We start from the raw sequence: 19,988 nt of genomic DNA, 5'->3' as shown, positions 1-19,988 counted from the left end.
GCTTGTGAAAATAACAAACCTAAAAAGGATAGATTAGAGAAATTTATCAATCCTAACCCAGGAATCCACTATTTAACAGTTTACCCATTCATTTATCCTCTTTTTAAAATGCAAGGTATACGACATAAGGAGTCACATATTGCTGGAGAAGCAATATTTGCCTATGTATCAAAACCAGAGTAGCTTTAGATAAAACCATCTGTGAGAGAAATTGGTATTTTAAATATCAACATGTTATTTCTAAGCACATTTTGAGAGAAAGCCATCGGTGAGAGATTGATATTTTGAATATCAACATGTTATTCCTAAGTACATTATGAGAGACAAGAATTCATAAATACCAATATTCCAAGGATGAAATACTATATGCGAATAGAACAATACAACTCAGGTGACTTATTTGGTGAGATATTGATGTTTAGAAGATAACATCAGACGCGACCTTTAGTATGAAACATTGGTGATCGAACAATATCTTGTAAAAACTCAAGACCCATGAGATACTAGTATTAGAAAACATTAATATTTCACATGGTGACCTAATGAGATATTTGTATTAGAAAATATAAATGCTATGGTATGATACTTATTGAGTTATTATTATTTAAAGAAAATGAATATCCCATAGTGTATTTAGAGTGAGATATTGGTATTCCTGCCTAGGTAATTTTCTTAAAAAATATTTTTCATTTGATGAAGGGACAAATTCTTAATTACCCCTCTAACAAATTCTAATCCATTATTGACCCGCAATAACATGTCCTTCAAGAGATTAGGTAAACAAATGAATGAAATGTTAAATAGAGTACCTCTATGGTAGGGTTTGATAAATTTCCTGGATTATTAAAAGAGATATTCTAACTCGGTCTAACTTAAAAGCATAATTGCCAAACCAAGCCCTTTAAAACTAAAGCTATCTTTTTAATTTTCATTATAATTTACATAATTTGTGTTTTGAAATTATAACTTTTCATTTCCCTTGTAAACAAAAGGAAGAAGATTGATGGTGAACTCCCTAAAATTCCAGATTTTGATGTCACTGGACTGTACACCACAGAAACCCTGTATGTACCAGAACATTCAAGGAAGCTTTAGAAATCTCATCAGATTATTTTGAAATGAGGTGAAACTTTCAGATGCCAATACTTGGCTTTATAAGCCTTTAGTAAAAAGATCATTAAAGTTGGACACTGTTTGATAATATGTCCTTATCCACCATTGGTCAAAGAGATGCCTTAACTAAGGCACCCACTCCTGATATGTAGGAGACAACTTGGAGTCTCTAGGAAAGACACGATTGAGGTGTGGCAACCGTTTTCTCAAGATTTCCATTCATTAGGAGATGATTTGACTGACCCCTCTTTCGTACACACCGACAGTTAAGACTCACATTTATCGTGTGTCAGGCACACTTGCAATAGCCAGGATGACCTCCGATCATTAAAATTTAGATGTTTTCCAATCTATAAGGAGTTTCTCATAAGATTAAAATAATTGCATTCCTAACTTAGAGTAGAGTCTTATAAACTACAACAGAGCAACACTCTTAAGGATTCCCCATGTGAAAGTCATTGAGGTCATAACAGTAAGCCTCAAACTATCTCAAATCTTGACCGACGAACCCTCATTTCTCTCAAAATACGGAGTGTTGTCACCAAATTTGGTGAAGATATTCCTCATGACCTCCCATACATCATATCCAAGCTCTACGGTCAATTCTGTTGTGAAAGCTATTCGACTTGCGATTGACTGATTGGCTGCTCAGATCTGTAGCAAAAAACCATCAACTTTGACGAGTTATATCTCTCTCAATAATGACCCAAGTGAGATAAAATTTAGACCATTGGATTCCTCTTTGAATCCCCTATCTGGATGCCAAATTTCATGGCTAAAGGACTTCTCAATAGAGAGAGGCAGCCATTGAAGCAAGACATGTCTAAACATGCTAACACCTTTAACCTACATTGGAATAACCAATTCTGTAGATTTTCTCATGCTTAGACCTGGAAAAAAACATATTTTTTTTTTTAATTTAATTTCAAAAGTGATTCAAATATAGTCAAAATATATCTATTTTAGCAGTTTGAAGGAGATTTAACCATATTCTTGCAACAACTACGTGAGAGAAAGGATTCAACCACTTGGTTTTTGGATAAGTATGACCATATTTATGCTTATTATTCTGGAGCGCTACCATTGCAGGCTTAAGAGATGAGTGAAGACAAACATTTTATTACAGTCCACCATGAATGAAATTTTTTTGAGAGACTGACGAATGTTTCAGTGATGAAGTCATCTATAAAAAAGGATGTAGCCAGCTGAATGTGAGAGCAACTGCGAAGGCCACCAGTTGGATCTCAGTTTGAGTCCAAGTGGCTTGAGTTTTCTTATTGACCAACAATGAGGATGTTGCGCAAAGATGGGGCATCCCTAACAGTGAAGCTCTCAAGGCTGGTAGATAAGGGTATGAATGAACTTGAACCTACGTCGAGGGTTGGCCCAACCAAGTTAAGCAGCAAATCACCTACCAAGATAGGGTCATCAGTTAGGCGTCTTGACGAACTTAACCAGAGACCCAAACCTTGCCCCTTAAGACTGGTTGTCAAGTCCTGTGGTTCTACCAGGAATTTATGGGCATCTCTAGACTAGATTGGCCAGTAATATTCAGAAGCATGGGACCATGCCAATTGCATGTTGATCTTGCAAATTCGGGTATATGAGCACATTTTATGACTCATCCTTCCTCAATGGCCAACGCTGTATGTGGGTAATTGTAACCATCCTTGCTATCTCGATGAGTATTGCAATCTAAATGACATAAGAGAATTCAAATGGGTGATCAAAGTCCTAGAAATCTCTTCTATGATTCTGCTCCATTTGTCATTCTCTTATATCTATTTTCTCAATTGTATCTTATGATGGGATTTGGAAAGATTTTCAATCATTTGTGACTAGTAAAAGTAGATATTAGCATATTATATCCTATTACAACTTCCATTGGCCTTCTGCATGTCGCTATATTCTCTTGGGTGCACATGACATCGTCCCTCTAGATGAAGCATTTTGAGGATCCTAAACTGACATATACCTAAAGCTCATATCATAGTGGGATCTTGTGAAGACACTTATAAGTTGGTATCCACAAATATTTATCAATGAAGTCATAAACGATATAGTTGAAAATGTGTCACATCCTTCAGAAGATATCTTTAATCAAAACAACTCCCATAAGGGAAAACATAATGAAAAGATGCACAGTAACCTTACCAATGAGGACATGATCAATACATTCTGAGACACCTTTGGATCAAGTATTGAAATGACTATGCTGAAATATTTGCTTTCTGAGGCCTGTGTCCTTTCCCTTTAGTCATTCCAGAGGAGGACAAAAGGATTTCATTATTAATAACAAACAACTAGCTTATAGGTTCGTTAGATAACTACCACTATCTCACGACTCCTGGCACAGTCTACAACCACTTCATAGTATCAAAATGTTGCCTTAGAAGTAAGGCAGCTGAGCAAGAAACTACAAACAGGGCCAAAGAAACAACAAGAAGCGAACAAAGTAAGAAGCGTTTAAGACAAAGCGAAATATAACCAAGGATTTGGAGCCCTTTAGGAGAGGAGAAATGGCTCCCTTATACTAGGGTCTATATTAGAGCAAGGCATTATATATATATATATATATATATATATATATATATATATATATATATACACACACATACACACACGCACACACACACATGAGCAAGACAATGATGACATGCACATAATAATTATGCCACTAATTATTATGATTCAAGGGCCTCGAAGACAAGTTCCTTGGTGACAATTATATAGTTATAAAACCCGCGATTGCTATTATGGTGGGGGCAAACTGTAAGGTCACATATACCAAACTACTCTCTATCAATGGGACATTTTCCTCCCCATAGAACAGAGACTAGCTGGGGATTTACCTTGTTAGCCTAGAAAGAATCCCGCTTGCCAGGACCACTAATGTGAGTTTCAGTGTTCCTCATCCCCTCTAAGAGTTCTGGCCTGTTGGCCTCAATCCTCATCTTAAGGAAGCTAGGCGCAAGGATTCAACGACCTTGGTGATAGAAGGTCCCCATGGGGTCCAATCTATGGACAGAGCCTAAACTACCTTATTAGAATGGGCAGACCACCTTCATGAATGAGGCCGAGGAGAGAAGAGTTCAGCTGGAGCCGTAAGCCATCCCAACCACATACCCTCTTTGTGGGCATTCTTATTGTCCTTACAATGGTTGCACATTGTAGGCAACTAAAACCACCCCACACCAGAAAAAATAGGGGGTTAAAGGAATTTGGACAATACTTGGGCTCACCAAGGCCGTTGTCATCCACTTATGGAAACACTAGCCCCAAAATCCTGAGGTCACCAATCACTACATTGGTTCATGATCCACAAGTGGAATGTAATATGATTCATACACTCAAGCTTTAAAAATAGTTAGTGCGAACCCTATCCACTTGAGATCGTAAAGGAAGACTGTGGATCTCAAACAGAATAAAGATCAGTGTGATGCTATGCTTACCCAATTTATGTAGCTAGAAGATGGGGGTTCTCGGAATGGTCTAATCACGACATGGAACAACTAGAAGCTTCCATCAATTGTTGACCATTGCATTGTCAAAAAACGCCATAGTTACTGATCTCAAAAAGATTCCAACCCGCCTCAATGTTTATGATGCTCTTATGCTATAACGAAAAATGAGCTATGCATTAATCAAAGCTCTGAAAGACCCTTAGATATATCAGGACCAAATAAAGATAGAAAGACCGCTCCCCCTCTTGTATACTCATCATTTTCACTAGTAGGCTTGCAGTTAATAATCCAGTTCCATAATTGCCCCATACATCACTGGTAGTCTCAACAGCTTACAAACTACCAAGGAAATATTGGACTGTGGCTCTACAGTCAACCTTCTTCATTTGCAAATTTTGCAACTACTATGATTGATATCTCATGATCTTAAGCCATTCAACTTAGTGATGTAAGATTCAACGAGATCACAAAGAGGCCTCAGGCACAATTCACCTTAGATTTGTAGTTGATGATCTAAAAACAAACTGCTCCTTTTTACACCATAGATGCCAACACTTCTTACAACATATTATTAGGAAGGATTTGGCTCCATGATATTGTAATAATACTTTCCACGCTCCAATAATGTTTTACGTATGTGTACGATGAGAGAAAAAGAGCTTTGTTCTCAGATAAAAAGCCTTTCACCTAGAATTCTTCGACCAAAGCGGGATCTAAAGTAGAAAATACCACTTTGGATGAAACCTAAGTCATTTTCGTAACTAAAAAGAATATCCATCTAGTTAAAGGAATCTAGTAGCAAGGGATAACACTGTCGTGGACTCGCCAACAACATAAAGCAAATGGCTACATGGTAAGCACCAATTATCTCAAGGATGAAGAGGACTACTATGATCCTCCTACTGAGGTCATGGATATTATATTGTCACCTTGAAATCTTGAGGTTGGGTGTACATGCCATAGTCGACGAGTTGATTGAAACCAACTTGCCTGAAGAACACAACCCATGGTAAATCTTCACTAGCACAACAAGAAGAGAGGGAAAATTGTGAGACCTATGAGCATTGATCTTGGCAGTATCTTCTTTTATCCACCTTTGTTCCTTCCGGGAGCTCCTAATATCTAGGGAGTTGAAGAAGTATGTATTCTATAAGTTTGAAAACCTGGCCAAAATATCTATCTTCAAAAGGGTGTTTTTCTAAGAATCGTTCCTTCAAAATTGGCCTATTTCCATGCCTCTTGTGGAGGTGGGGCATTTTGTAAGTTGTACCTTATGCACTTGTTCTTTCCTTTTTATCATGCTATGGCTCTTTGTAACGTCCAAAATCTTCGGTTGGCTTTTAGGCTGAGGCTTTGTGGAACCATTAGACCTGCTCTTGTTGAACCCTCAAATGTCAGTTGTCACCATAGTTAATTTTTATGGGGTGGCTTTGTAGCCCTATGCTTTACTGTTGTCTAGATTTATAACATGAGACTTGCTAGTAAGATTTTTCTATTCAATATACCTTCAATCACGATTGTTCATTCTAGCAACTATCGGAAAGTAGTACGATTTTCGATGGCTAAGTTCAAGGTATTCTTCGCATTCATCTTGCTTAGGCAGATTTGGAGTGCGCATAATTGTCTCCATCGAGTACAAAAGTTTCTTCCATTTGTTCCCAAGAAGCCATTGAGTTCAATTGAAGCCTTGCATACCAAGAAAGCCACAATAAGGGACCTAACAAATTTTCTCATCAAAAGCGGTATTAGTACAAACAGTAACAAAAACTGTGATATGCTCTTTATGGGGAATATGTTTATTGGATTTTTCAAAAGCATGAGGTTGATATCCTTATGGCTAAGATACCTCATCGATCTAAGCCAGATAGGAATTATGCTAAATCTCAGGAGATCATGCCTAAGTATATGAAGATTCGTGAGTCTTTTCATTATCATGGCTTACATCTCATCAGGTGTACAACTAGTATGATTTGTGTCATGCACAACCTGCACTAAAAGTGGTGGAGGCTTCATGCTAGCCAACTTATGGTTTAGGAGTTAGGACATTTAATTGGATGGCGGATGTTGTGAGCTTGATAGCCTAGGAATTTATTTTTGCCCGCATTGCCACTATATTAGCATCACTTTTAGCTGTGAGTGTATATGTTTCTGCATCCTATATAGTGATAAAGAAAATTGAAAGAATGATGCCTAATTTTCTATAGGGGTCTTTTGGGAAGTATCACTTACTTAGGTGGGATCGTGTTTATGTCCCTAAGAGTGAAGGTGGTTTCTTTGTAAGTGGTAGTGGAGAAGTTTTCAATATACAGATCAGCTTTGGTTTCAGGTTTTTTCTTCGAAATATGGTTTGGATAGGCAGGGAATGTGGTTAGGATGGAGTAGAAATAGAGAGATGTCTTCTCTGTGGACGGCTATTTACAGATGTAGGCCAATGCTTGCTAGTTATTTTCATTGGAATGTTGGTTGTGGTGACAACATCTCTTTTTTGTATCATAAGTGGATAGGTGATGCCCCTTTGAAGCTTACTTATCCGGAACTTTTTGCTAAAGTTTCACAACCTAATGCTAAGGTTTCTGATATGGTTGAAGTGAGAGGTAATCGTGCTGCTTGGAGTATTAATTTCCCATATAATAAGCTAAGTGAAAATATTTATCTTCAATGGAACGATTTGATGGGTATCTTGGATTCGGTTTATATTTCTCAAGGGGCAATAGATGAAGTGATTTGGGAAGTTGAATGCGATGGGGTATTTCGGTCAAGTCTTGTTATATGCTTTTTTTTACATTAGATGGAGATGGTCTTTACCTGCCACAGCCAAAGTGTGGAAATGGCCTATTCCCCATAAGGTGCTGGTGTTTTTGTGGTTAGCTATCCAAAATAAGATTCTGACGGTGGAAAATTTGATTAAGAGGGGTAAAATTTTACCTAACATATGTTTGATGTGTAAAGCGGATGAGGAATCTAGAGAGCATCTTCTCATCCATTGCCATATTGCCTCAAGAATTTGGTATTGGTTATTTGGGTTACTTGGGGTTCATGCTTCACTGCCCCAATCTGTGATGGGTTTAGTGTCACAGTTAGCCTTTAATCATTTACCTTCCGGAGGTATCTTCGTGTGGCAGATAGCAAGAGAGGCTACTCAATGGGAACTATGGAAAGAAAGAAATAGACGGACTTTTGAAGGAGAGAGTTTATCTTTTGATAGACTGCTGAGTAAAGTCAAACTATCTATTTGGTCTTGGCTCTCAATTACTAAGGAGGGTTGGGGGATTTCACAACCAGATGTTCTGTTGAATTTGTCAAATTTGTTTTTTGATGGGTAGAGTAAAGATAAGACCAAAGAGTATTTGGGTGGCACCAGAGAGTGGGGGATTTAAGTTAAATTTTGATGGGAGCTCTTTGGGCAATCCAAGTTTAGCAGGAATTGGAGGTATAGTGCGAGACTGTTTTGGAGAGGTCATCTTCTCATATATTGACCCTATTGGTATAACTATGGCTAATCGATCTGAATTATTGGCTTTGTTGCAAAGGGTTAAAAATTTTATCTCTAAAAACATCGGGAATAACTGCATTATTGAAGGAGATTCAATGAACGCAATTAATTAGTGTAAGAAGGAGCAGCGTATTCCATGGGAACTAAGGTCTAACTGGTTGCAGATTATGGATCTGGTGGCTCCACTTTCAATTTCTTTTTGCCATGTCTTTCGCGAGGCAAATTCTTTGGCTAACTTTCAGGCTGAAAGGGGGGCCTCTTTGTCTTCTCTAACTCTCTCCTCTGATGTAATTTCTTTTGAGTAAATTTTATAAATAAAGAAAAGAATATTTGTAAAAAAAAAAGGATATTCATCGTCATGCCCTTGTGAAAATGAATCCCCTATCCCTAGGGAAGCACTTTCCTTGGAGCATTCTATTACTAAATGCCTTTATCTAAGTGTATAGTTCACAAAGAGGAAGTCCCATTGTTTTTTAATTGGTTATTGCTTGATGATTTGCAACGCTACGTCCTAGGCTCAATTCTTACAAAGGTTAGACCTCTCCCCACTGACTCACAAAAAAAAAAAATGTCCATCAGCGGAAAAGTGAATTCAGATAGATGTTTCTTAGTGTTTACACAATGGGATTGGGCTCAGTGAGACCCTTGCGAGTCCTCTTGAGCTATATAGGCTTCTATTTCTCCATCTATCAAGGGAATGGATGAAAGTTGGAGCTCTTCCTCTGGGGTAACCTTCTAGTGGTTGTACCACTCTTGTGGAACATATTGCAGGTAACTGCATTCAGGCTCAAGCCTTAGAGGTCTGAAAGAAGCAGTTCACTAGCCATTCTGAGCATTACCTGAACTTCATAGAGGAGAGATTTGATGCTTTTGACCCCATTTATTTGGGATGTTTTGATTTTGTATAGAGTCATGAACAGTTGAATGATTTTTTATGTTGGCAACCAAAGATATCTCGATTGCCCCTTGTTGACAAATTGGGTTAACACAAATTCGTGTTGATGTGGTGAGCACCCACCCCACAACAATGAATCCAACAACCTCAATAAAATCTCCCAAGAACAATAATGTACTTACAATATATTCGAGAAAATTATAGAATCAAGAAACAAGTAATATGAGAAATCACGATAACCACAACACAAGTACAAAATTGAAGACACATGGATTAACGTGGTTCACCCAAAATGGTCTACGTCCACCGACAAGAGGGCAAGGATGCATTCACTATTAAGGAAGAAATTTACCAGATTAGGGTTTGTAGAGATTACCTCATGCATGGAAAGAAAGCTCAATAGAAATTTCCTACCATAAAACCACCATCAATCAAATCCTTGCTGGGTCTCCATCGACTAACATTTTCTGTGACAAAAATGTAAGGGTTTACATAAGAAGCCCCCAATCTCTACCTTCCAAAGCTTCTCTATACTTTTTTTCTCTTTTCTCTTCTTTCCTTATGCTCTTTGTCTAAAAATGTCTTTTATAGGTCTCCATAAAAGGCCCATTTTCTAGGAAAAAAACACCCTTTTAACAAAAGAGAAATACTATAGGAGGTGCTATTTGCATCACATCCCAACAATGAGCCCAATCTCTATCTTGGAGATCCCTTCCCAAGAACCCCTATCTTGTAGAATCGAGAATCCCAATTACCGAAATCCCACCTAAGATCGTGTGCACAATTGGCTAAATATAAAGTTGACAAATACAATTATAAATCGAGTGCAAGAAATAAAGCAAACATAAAAATCACACCACAACAACATACAATTTATTTGGTTCACCTCATAAGGCTACATCCACGGCCTCGGCAAGTCGAAATCCACTATCACAATGAAGAGTACAATTTTGGGTTATAAGAGATATACCTCTCTTTAAACATTGGTAAAAAAAAAAGCTTCACCGATCTTCCCTTCTAAACCTGCTCTCCCAATCGAACAACATTATCGATCAATACTTTCATTCCCACTGCAATACTGCAACCAGAAAGATAATCTCAAGAACAATCGAGAGATTTAATGTAAGGACTACAAATTTTCTCAGCCATGAGATGCGCACGACAAGAGAATCTTGTGTAGAAGGGAGGAGGGGGGCGGGGGGTGGGGGGCTAGCGCCGTCTATGTAAAAAGGGGCCTAGCGCCGTCAGTGGAAAGAAAGAGAAGGAGAACCAACACGGTGGGTGAACTTGAGTAGCGCCGTTTACACACCACCGCGCATGCAAGAGGCAACGCCGTGTGTAAAAGACCATCACCTCACGCGTAAGGAGTAACGTTGTGCGTGAAATGGAGGTATCACCATGTGCATAAGGAGTAACACCACATGTGAAATGAAGGTATCGCCGCACACGTAAAGAGTAACGTCGTGCGCGTAAGGAGTAACGCCGCGCGTGTAAGGAGTAACGCCACGCGTGAAATGGACGTATCGTCGCTTGTGAATTTGAGGGGTAACGTTGTGCGTGAAGGTGAAGAATGGGTAGCACCGCGCGTATCACTGCCGCGAGTGCAAGGAGAAGATGTGACTACTGCTAGCACCGCACTTGTTGGTATCGTACAAGTCAACGCCGCCCACTGTCAGCCACAGTGACTTTCACTACCCATTAGCCACAATGAATCTTACCATCCGTGGGTACTTAAGGCTCTCCCTTTATCCTTTCAACGTTATTTCCCTCACTTGTCTCATACTCTCTCTCTCTGGCTAAGAAGCAAAGTGAGAGTGGACTGCTGCCCTTGAAGAAGCCCCTACTTGGAGCTTGAAGAGGCCCATGAGTGGGACGTTTGAAGACATCGTGAGCATCAGGTAAGTGGATTTGGTGTTCATGCATCATTTGCAATTGGTAGCCATAGATTTTAAGAAATCAAAATGAGTAGAATGATATGATGGAAAGTATGGATGTAATGGAATTAGAATGAGATTGAATGATTGATTGAGTATCATAAATGAAACTGTTAGTTGTAGAAGCTAATGAAGTAGCTCACTTATAAAAAAACTTGACATGAGTGAGGTTTTGCACTGCAATTTACTTGGATGTGTGAAGTGAGGAGTTTTATTTGAAATCATTTTAAAACTTGAAAAAGGGGAAATTTTCAAGCACTGTGAGGTCTTTTGTATCGAACTTATTTGGTCAAATAGAGTCCAAATGGGCTCAAATAAGTCTTAAATGAAAGATATGTGTGTCTACTCTAAGTTTTCTATTTACACCATGTTAAAATTTTGTATGGATGAAGAGGTATGTCCCAAAATGTTCGGGTATATCGCTGTTCACAGTTGCTGTAATTTCCAGCAACTGTTACACGTTTATGTCGAGCCTTTGGCCAATCAAATGATGCCTAAACTTCTTCAAACCACCTCCCTTTGGAAGATCCATGAATGAGTTTAAAGTTGTATGTTTGAAGCATTTTGAAATTCCCCATAGGTTGAGAGATATGCCCCAAAATATGAGGGTATGTCATTGTTGGCAGTTGCAGGGAATTCCAACAACTGTCACTCACTTGCTGCAAAGCTTTTGGCCTATCAAACGTCGTCAAAATATCTTCAAACCACCGCCATTTTAAATATCCATGTGTAATCTTGAAGTTGCATGTTTGAACTATTTTGAAATTCTCCCTAGATTAGGAGTTACGCCTCCAAGAAAAAGGATACATTACTGTTACACGTCACTAAAATTTAGTTCTATGTCTGTATCATGTTACCTTTTTTGGATCACTCACTGAGCAACTCAAGTGGTGAAGTGTGATCTTTGTGAAGTGATAGTTTTCACGTGATGAATTCTAAATGCTATAATATTAGGTGAATGATGCTATGCAATTATACATTCTGTGCGATTTGGTAAGTGCAATACTAATGTAATAGTTTTATGACAAATATTACATGATAAGTGCCGTAATATTAATGTGGATTATTAAGCGTAAATACCATGTGATAGCTCTCATATAATGGATGTGTTATGCCTAGTAACATCGTGTTATGTGACTGCTGGATAGCTCTAAGTAAGACTCAAACTTTGCATGATGAAAATTGAATTCTCTATCATAAGGCACTAATTTAGCATAATGAACTTAATGCTTGAGCATGTTACGACGTTGTGATAATGACCACTACGTAATGGGGCACCCATTGGTAGTGGGGTACTGTTTTGTTCTGATACTGTGATACTGGCCACTACGCGATGGACACCTATCGGTAGTGGATACTGTTTTACTGATATTGCCCGCTACACGATGGGACACCCATCAGTAGTGCGGAGCGTTATATTGAGAAAAGTGATGCCGGCCATGTTCCCCAACTTGCTGAATGATAGAATGCAGTTAGAGTAAAGTGAAATGGGAGGGTTGTACCCCCCAAAATTCATGAGATGAGACTAGTGACTGATGCCTTGCAAGGTAAGTACCTATCGAAAACCCCAATGCATATTGGGGATTATATGTGTGAGTATGAGGGCATTATGAAGTGTATTCACCCACTTGTCATTGCCCTCCCTCCTGAGAGATGGTAGAGGTCCTAAGAAATGGGATTAGCTTAGCCCACTGGATAGGGCTTCTACTTTAAGAGTAGGTTAGTGAGTGGGTAATATTTGAAAAGTGAATGTGAATGCTAATGATTGTAATGATTTAATGATAATTGTCATTTGAATATGTTGCCTGTAATTGATGCATTTATCTGATCTCTGATTTCCATGACTGTTGCCTCATGACTTTTTATTATTGGAAGAACTGCTTATGATGCATGAATAGACTCATTAACGATGCTTAGCACTTAGACCTACTTACTGGGCTTTATATCTCATCCCTCTGTATCTCCCCTATTGATAGTGCCAGGTCGAGGACCAGAAGCTCATGTTTTGCAGTTAGGAGTTGGAGTCTCATTCACTTGAGAAGGAACTCAGATCTTGTATGTAGCTGGGCAGTGTAGTCCGAATTTTTGTTGAAATTTTGGGGGATGTAATATTGGGCCCTAATGCCCCAGACTCAGATGTAATAGTTTTAGAAAAATTTTATGTAGTGCCCTTTTATTGATGTATGGATTCTTCAAATGTTAAATATTTTTATGTACTTAGAATTACTGCTTTAGTTCTTTTCATGGTTTGCTTTGATCACCGATAGTAAAGCGTTGAGTTCACTCCGACCTGAGTGGTATATGCTACCTTGGGATCATGAACCCACGCTCGGTGACCTCTGTCGAGTACGGAATAAGGGGGGCGGGGTTGTGACAGTTATGGTATCAGAGCAGTCAAGATAGAATTCTTGGCCTAGTGAGTTTTAGAAGAACCCTTAGAATAGTTTTAAGATAGATTAGTGGCTAAGTTCTCCTGTGCTAGGTTGAAGATGTCGAGGGCTCGTACCAACAATACGAGTTCCAGCAATGAGAACACCAAGATGCTCGGTGAATTTTATAGGATTCTAAGGGCAATGACCCAAATGATGAAGAAGTTGATGCCAGCCAAGCCTATCCCTACCCCAGAGCAAAATGACAATGGCCTAATAGAAAGATTTAGACGACTAGTGCCCCCAACCTTTTTCGGGCAAAGAGGAGTAAAAAAGGCCGAAAGCTGGAAGAGATAGATAGAAAAGATCTTAGAAGTGTTGTACTGCTCGGATGAGCAGAAAGTCATATTAGGAGCCTTCATGTTGGAAGGAGAAGCTGAACATTGGTGGACCTTGGGTAAGCAATCTTGGAGGGAGTCAAGAACCGAGACCACATGGGAAAACTTTCTGATGGCGTTTGACAAGAAGTACTTCCCAGACTCCGTCAAGGAGAGGAAGGAAGTGGATTTTATTGAACTCTATCAAGGAAGTATGACAGTTGAGCAATCTGCTGCTAAATTTGCGGAATTGCCTAGGTACACACCCTACATTATAAACACCGAGGCGCGAAAGGCGGCTAAATTTGATAGGGGCCTTTGACCGGATATCAGAGGAAGAGTACTGTCGGCCAATCTGAAGAAGGCGTACGCCCCATTGATAGACCTCGCCCTAAAGATTGAAAGAGACTGCGAGGACCACAGATCAAGAAAGGAAGGATGAAGACCGTTCCATCAGGAAACTTTGGGAAGAAGCCCCGACAATTTCCAAGGAGGGATGTTAGAAGAAGGCCTTACCAGCGTAACCAGAGGGTCCAGAAGAATTTCCTGGACAACATGGAGAATGATCGATGCCCAATCTACTCTCATTACGGGAAGGACAACCACACTACTGCCGAATGCTATAGGAAGTGGAACGTGTGCCTCAGGTGCGGCAAGCCCCGCCACTGGGTTAAGGATTTCCCTATGATGAAGACAGAGGACCCATGAAAGATGCAAGGACGAGTATTTGCCCTCACCAAGCAAGAAGCTAAGGCGTCTACCTCGGTGATCAGAGGTACACTTTCTATTTGTGGCGTTAAAGCTAAAGCTTTTGATTGACCCTGGTTCCTCTCACTCTTTTGTTGCACCCCATTTTGCTTGCTATCTAAATGTTGAGCTCGCATGTCTTGATTTTACTCTAGTACTATGCACACATATGGGGGATTCTATGGAAACTGATAGAGTGTATAAGTAGTGTGGGATTACAATTGATGGGTGTGACCTACTTGTGTACTTGATCATCCTAGGTATTCAGGATCTTGATGTTATTTTGGGCATGGATTGGTTGTATACACACCATGCCACCGTCTACTGCCATGAAATGATGGTAACTTTTAGACGTCATGACCAAACTGATCTACACTTTGAGGGAACTAGGGATACTTCCCCTTTGCACCTTATCTCTGCCCTCTGGACCTCTCGCATCCTGACTAAGAAGTGTGAAGGGTATTTAGCCTATGTAGTAGAGAATCGGGAAGTTCAGTCCCAGCTTCAAGGGACACCATTAGTAAGAGAGTACCCCGAGGTGTTCCCAGAAGAGTTTCCATCCCTGCCTTCAGTAAGGGAAATTGAATTTGAGATAGATGTAGTCTCCGACACTGCTTCCATTTCTAAAGCTCCGTATAGAATGGCTCCAGGAGAGTTGAGGGAGTTGAAAGAACAATTGCAAGAATTATTGGATAAGGGATTCATCTGACCTAATGTGTCACCCTGGGGTGCACCAGCCCTGTTTGTGAAGAAGAAGAATGGATGTCTGAGGTTGTGTATTGACTATAGGCAGTTGAACCAAGTAACAGTGAAGAATAAGTATCCCCTGCCTAGAATCGATGACCTTTTTGACCAACTCCAAGGGGCCCAGGTGTTTTCAAAGATTGACCTCCGATCAAGTTATCACGAACTGCGGGTCAAGGAGGAAGACATCCCAAAGTCTGCTTTCAGAACTCGATACGGCCATTATGAGTTCCTTGTGATGCCATTCGGGTTAACCAATGCCCCTGCTGTGTTCATGGATTTGATGAATAGAGTATTCAGACATGATTTTGTTGTAGTCTTTATTGATGATATTTTAGTGTATTCGAAAAGTTGGAAGCTACATGAGTAGCATCTGAGAATTGTCTTGCAAACTTTGAAGTCGAAGAGATTGTATGCTAAATTAAGCAAGAGTGAATTTTGGCTCACTAGCGTAGCCTTCCTGGGTCACATCATTTCTAAGGACTTGTTTACGGTCGACCCCTCTAAGATTGAAGCTATACTTAAATAGGAAAGACCAACATATGTAACCGAAATTGGTAGTTTTCTAGGGTTACTCAGATACTACCAGCGCTTTGTAGAGGGATTCTCAAGGATAAAGCTTCCCCTTACTCGGCTGACCCAAAAGAATGTGAGATTGGTGTGGTTAGAGGACTGTGAGAGAGGCTTTCAATAACTTAAAAAGAGACTAACCACAACCCCAATACTGACCTTGCCCGAAGGAAATGAGGACTTTGTGGTTTATACCGATGCATCCCAAAAAGAGCTTGGATATGTACTCATGCAGAGAGGTAAGGTCATTGCTTATGCCTCCAGACAGTTGAAGCCGTATGAGAAAAAATATCCAACTCTTGACTTAGAGCTTGCGGTCGTAGTGTTTGCATTGAAGATCTGGAGACATTACCTCTATGGGGCTCAATTAAAGTGTTCATTGATCACAAGAGCCTCAAGTACCTATTTTCCCAAAAGGAGTTGAATATGAGGCACAGAAGATGGATGGACTTATTGAATGATTACGTTTGTACAATTGATTACCATCCAGGCAAGACTAACGTAGTAGCCGATGCCCTAAGCCGAAAAGCTGTGGTCTCAGTAGCATGCCTAATGGTTCGAGAGATGCGATTGCTTGAAGATGCGGTGAAATGACACCCAACTCTACCCTTAATGATGGGGTCAGAATGATTTCGTGTATGAGGGTAGAACCCCAACTCTTTCAACAGATCAGAGTGGCGCAAAAAGAAGATCCTCAACTTATGAAGGTCCTGGTTAGGTGCCTCGCTCTCGCCCTCCGGGTCGGGTTGACTTGATGGCTTGGTTTTCTGGTTCGAGATGGACCCGGGACCTGGATCGCTCTCTCAGGAACCACGTAAAGAAGACGTGGGTAAGAGTACTAACCAATTAGAGAGGAATTGGGGTCGTGAGGCGGGACATACCTCTCATGGGTCCGTGACACACTCGGGCTGGCTCGCGTAGGTGCCCTCTTAGATCATGTTGGAAAGCCCCCTTGGCCTGTGGCCGGTTTGAAATCGCCTCCCTTGACCTGTTTCTCCTTTCCTGCAAACACACACACAATTAAAAGTACAGACAAGTGGGCCATAGGTCCCCACCTTGTTACAGGGTGAATTGATCAAACGGCTAAACTGATACAGTTGCTAGATCAGAAAGTGATTGACCCGACAGGGTAGCAAGACGGGCACGGTAACTTAAACCGGCATAACGACATTACTATTAGACGACAGAACCAACATCGACAAGCCTGACACAATGGCTAGCCTGTTATGGCAGTAAGACGGGCACGGTAACTCAGACCGACACAACGGCATTACGGCTAGATGACATAACCAACATGACAGTACAAGGCTCAGCCTGCCCTCTGGTCAAACAAGCGATGGAGAGAAAGAGAGGAAGTGAAACTAGCTCAACTCTGACTAAGTCTTCCAAGAGAGACGAAAGTGAAATAAAAGCGACGATGAAAAAATGATGATGAAATATGAGTTGAAATGACAATGAGATAAATGAATTAAAAATAAAATAAAATTGGAAAATGGAAAAATAAAATAAGTAAAGGAATGTAGTAAAGGAAAATAAAATAAAATAAACTGGGGTAAATAAAATAAAAGAGGTAAATGAAATAAAGTAAAATAAATAATTAAAATGGAAAAAGATAAGATAAGATAATCAATAAAGTAAATAAAATAAAATAAGATTGGGAAGAATAGGATGAAATGAATGGAGTAAAAGAAATCAGGTGAAGATAGGCTAAGATAATATAATTGGATGAGGTTAATTAGAATAAAATTATAATAAAAAAAAAGGTTTTAATTGATCAAGGGAGAAGGAGGTTTTTATTACTGGGCTATTGGGCATTATATGAGTAAAAGAGTATAAAGTTTTGATAAAATAAAAGGGTAGATTAGTTTAGAGAGAGAGAACTTGTGTTGGTTTGATGAGTTGAACGAAATGGAGTGAAGAAAGCAAGTGAAACGAAACTACCGAAAAAGCTAAACGAAAAGAAAAAAAAAATGAAAAATGGAAAATGGGTTTCGTTTGTGGGTTTCCATCTTGTGGGTTTTTAGAAAGAGAGTGTAGGCAGTTGCAGAGAGCAGAGCGGAGAGTGGGAAGTTGCAGAGAGGAGGACGGAAGAGTAGAGCGAGAGGGGATGGAAATGGTGACAGAGGGCTAGTTTCCGGCAGCAAAGTGTGAAGATGGATTGAAAGGCAGCAGCAGAGTGGTGGAGAGAGAACAGAAATGGCAGGAGAGGTGGATGAACCAGGTCGTGGAGAGGGCAGCAGGTAGTGAAAGGGGCATCAACGAGATGGCGGAGGTCGCTATGAGGTGGTGGAAATGGTGGTGCAACAGAGAGAAAGGGGCGGTGACAGGGCAGAGAGGGGAAGATTGCTAAGAGCAGGGCGACATTGGAGGAAGAGGAAGAAAGTGCACGAGTGGTTGACGGTTGAAGCTGCAAGGTGGCTGAGCTAGGTTGCAAAGAAGAGGGATGGTGCGGGAGAAGATAGGCGGAGGTGGTTTGCAGGTGATGGTAGAAATGGCGGAAGTGGCTGCAGTGGTGATTGACGAAAGAAGAGGACAAGGTGATGGCTGCTGTAGTGGTTGCATTAGGTTGGAGGTCGTGGCTGCGATTTGAGAGGCAGAGTATGAGGTGGAAGAGAAGGGGCAGCGAGGGAAGAGAGGGAGGTCGGCTGCTGGGCAGAGGACAGGGAGAAGGTAGTGTGGCAGCTGCTGTTGAGAGGTGAAAGATGGTGGCTGCAACTAACTGCTGCAGTTGAGAGAGAGAGAGGCGGAGGTGTTGAAAGAGAGAGGTGGTGCTACAGCAGGCTGGGACGTTTGTGGATAGCCTGTGATTGGGAAGAGAGGATAAGAGAGCAACAAAGAACAGAGGAAGAAAAAGTTGTTAGTTTTTTCTAGGGAGAGAAAGTGGGAGATAGCAGGGAGAAGAGCAGATGGAAAGGCTACGTGAATAGCAGGTGGGTGGTTATGGTGGTGAAAGATGGTTGAGGGCATAGAGTGAATGCAGTGGCAGAAGGGGCTGAGGCGCAGCTGAGCGAGAAGGAAATGGTGTAGCAGGGAGTTCGGCTGCAGTTGTGGTGTGGAGTTCACGCGGGTGGTGGCTTGCACACACGGCGCTGGGTGAGGGCTTTGCACACTCTGCGATAGGGGAAGGATGGGTTGCCCACGGCGTAGGGGAAGGATGGGTTGAACACGGCGATAGGGGGAGGATAGATCACACACGGGGTTCGGGTTTGTTGCGCGTACGGCGATAGGTATGGGTTTGTTGCGCACACGGCGATAGGTATGAAAAAGGTTAGGGAATGCTGGTCATGCCAGACCACGGACGTGAATGAAAAAATGAGAATGTGAGGATCCACCAAAAAGGGTGATATGAGGGAATTCAAAAAAAAAAAGCAGGAGAAACGGACGTGAGGGACTACGGGTAAAAAGAAGGGCAGGTAAACCCTCGCACAATAAGAAAATGGTCATACACGAGATAAAAAAATAAATAACTGGGGGAAATAGTGATCATGCTGGACCGCAAGAAAGGAAAGAGGAAGGTTGTGGTCATGAGGGACTACATAGAGGATAAAAGAAAGATCGTAGTCAAGGGAGATCACAAGAAGAAATGAGAAAAAGTGAAACACATAAGGTGATGGGTTCCCCTTCTATGGAAGGGAAGAGAGAAAGAGAGAGAGGATAGAAGAGACAGAACGAGAAGAGATAAGATCTAAGCCCGTAGGAACCGACCCAAAAGTTTCTCTTCTCTTCCTCTCTTTCAAGACGTGCCCCAATAATTTAAAAAGATGAAAATTTTATTATGCCAAGTAGGGTCTTTTGTACAATGATATATATATATATATATATATATATATATATATATATATATATATATATATATATATATATATATATATATATATATCTTTTGTTCAAACATGAATGGATTGATCAAAATTAAACTTAATTATTTAAAATTAAGATTTAAATTAATTAAAAAAATTTTAAAAATGAGTGCAAAATGACTGTTTTACCCCATCCTAACAATACATAGAATTCTAAAATAGTCCCAACTGCTGCCTTAGGATGTACGTGTTCTTATATGGTCGATCCGGGGTTGCTCTGATGTCCGTTTGTCAAAAAATTGATTGTTTTCTTGTAAGGCCCGGCGTGGCAATCGATTTGATACCAACTTCGAGACATGGATCGTGTTTTTAAGCCACGATCATGCATCTTGAAATTTGGATAAATCTTAAAAACTTCGGATCGATTGTGTGCTCATTTCATCATGATTTCTTGGTTGGATCACAGTAAGCATGCCGTCACG

General features: G+C 40.4%; 1 long non-coding RNA gene across 1 annotated transcript; it reads right to left on the bottom strand.

Moving 5' to 3' along the window:
* Nucleotides 1-1,418: 1,418 nt before the first annotated feature.
* Nucleotides 1,419-18,791, bottom strand: LOC148783204 (uncharacterized). Its single transcript, XR_016050551.1, has 2 exons — nucleotides 16,588-18,791; nucleotides 1,419-1,767 (listed from the first exon to the last, which is right to left on the bottom strand). It is a non-coding gene; the product is annotated as an uncharacterized LOC148783204 (long non-coding RNA).
* Nucleotides 18,792-19,988: the final 1,197 nt, after the last annotated feature.

The sequence above is a fragment of the Amborella trichopoda genome, chromosome 2 (genome assembly GCF_054954075.1).
Source record: "Amborella trichopoda isolate Santa Cruz 75 chromosome 2, AtrichopodaSantaCruz75HAP2 v2.0, whole genome shotgun sequence".
NCBI classification, from domain to species: domain Eukaryota; kingdom Viridiplantae; phylum Streptophyta; class Magnoliopsida; order Amborellales; family Amborellaceae; genus Amborella; species Amborella trichopoda.
Note: the sequence above shows the minus strand (reverse complement) of the source record. Positions and strands in the feature narration are given on the sequence as shown.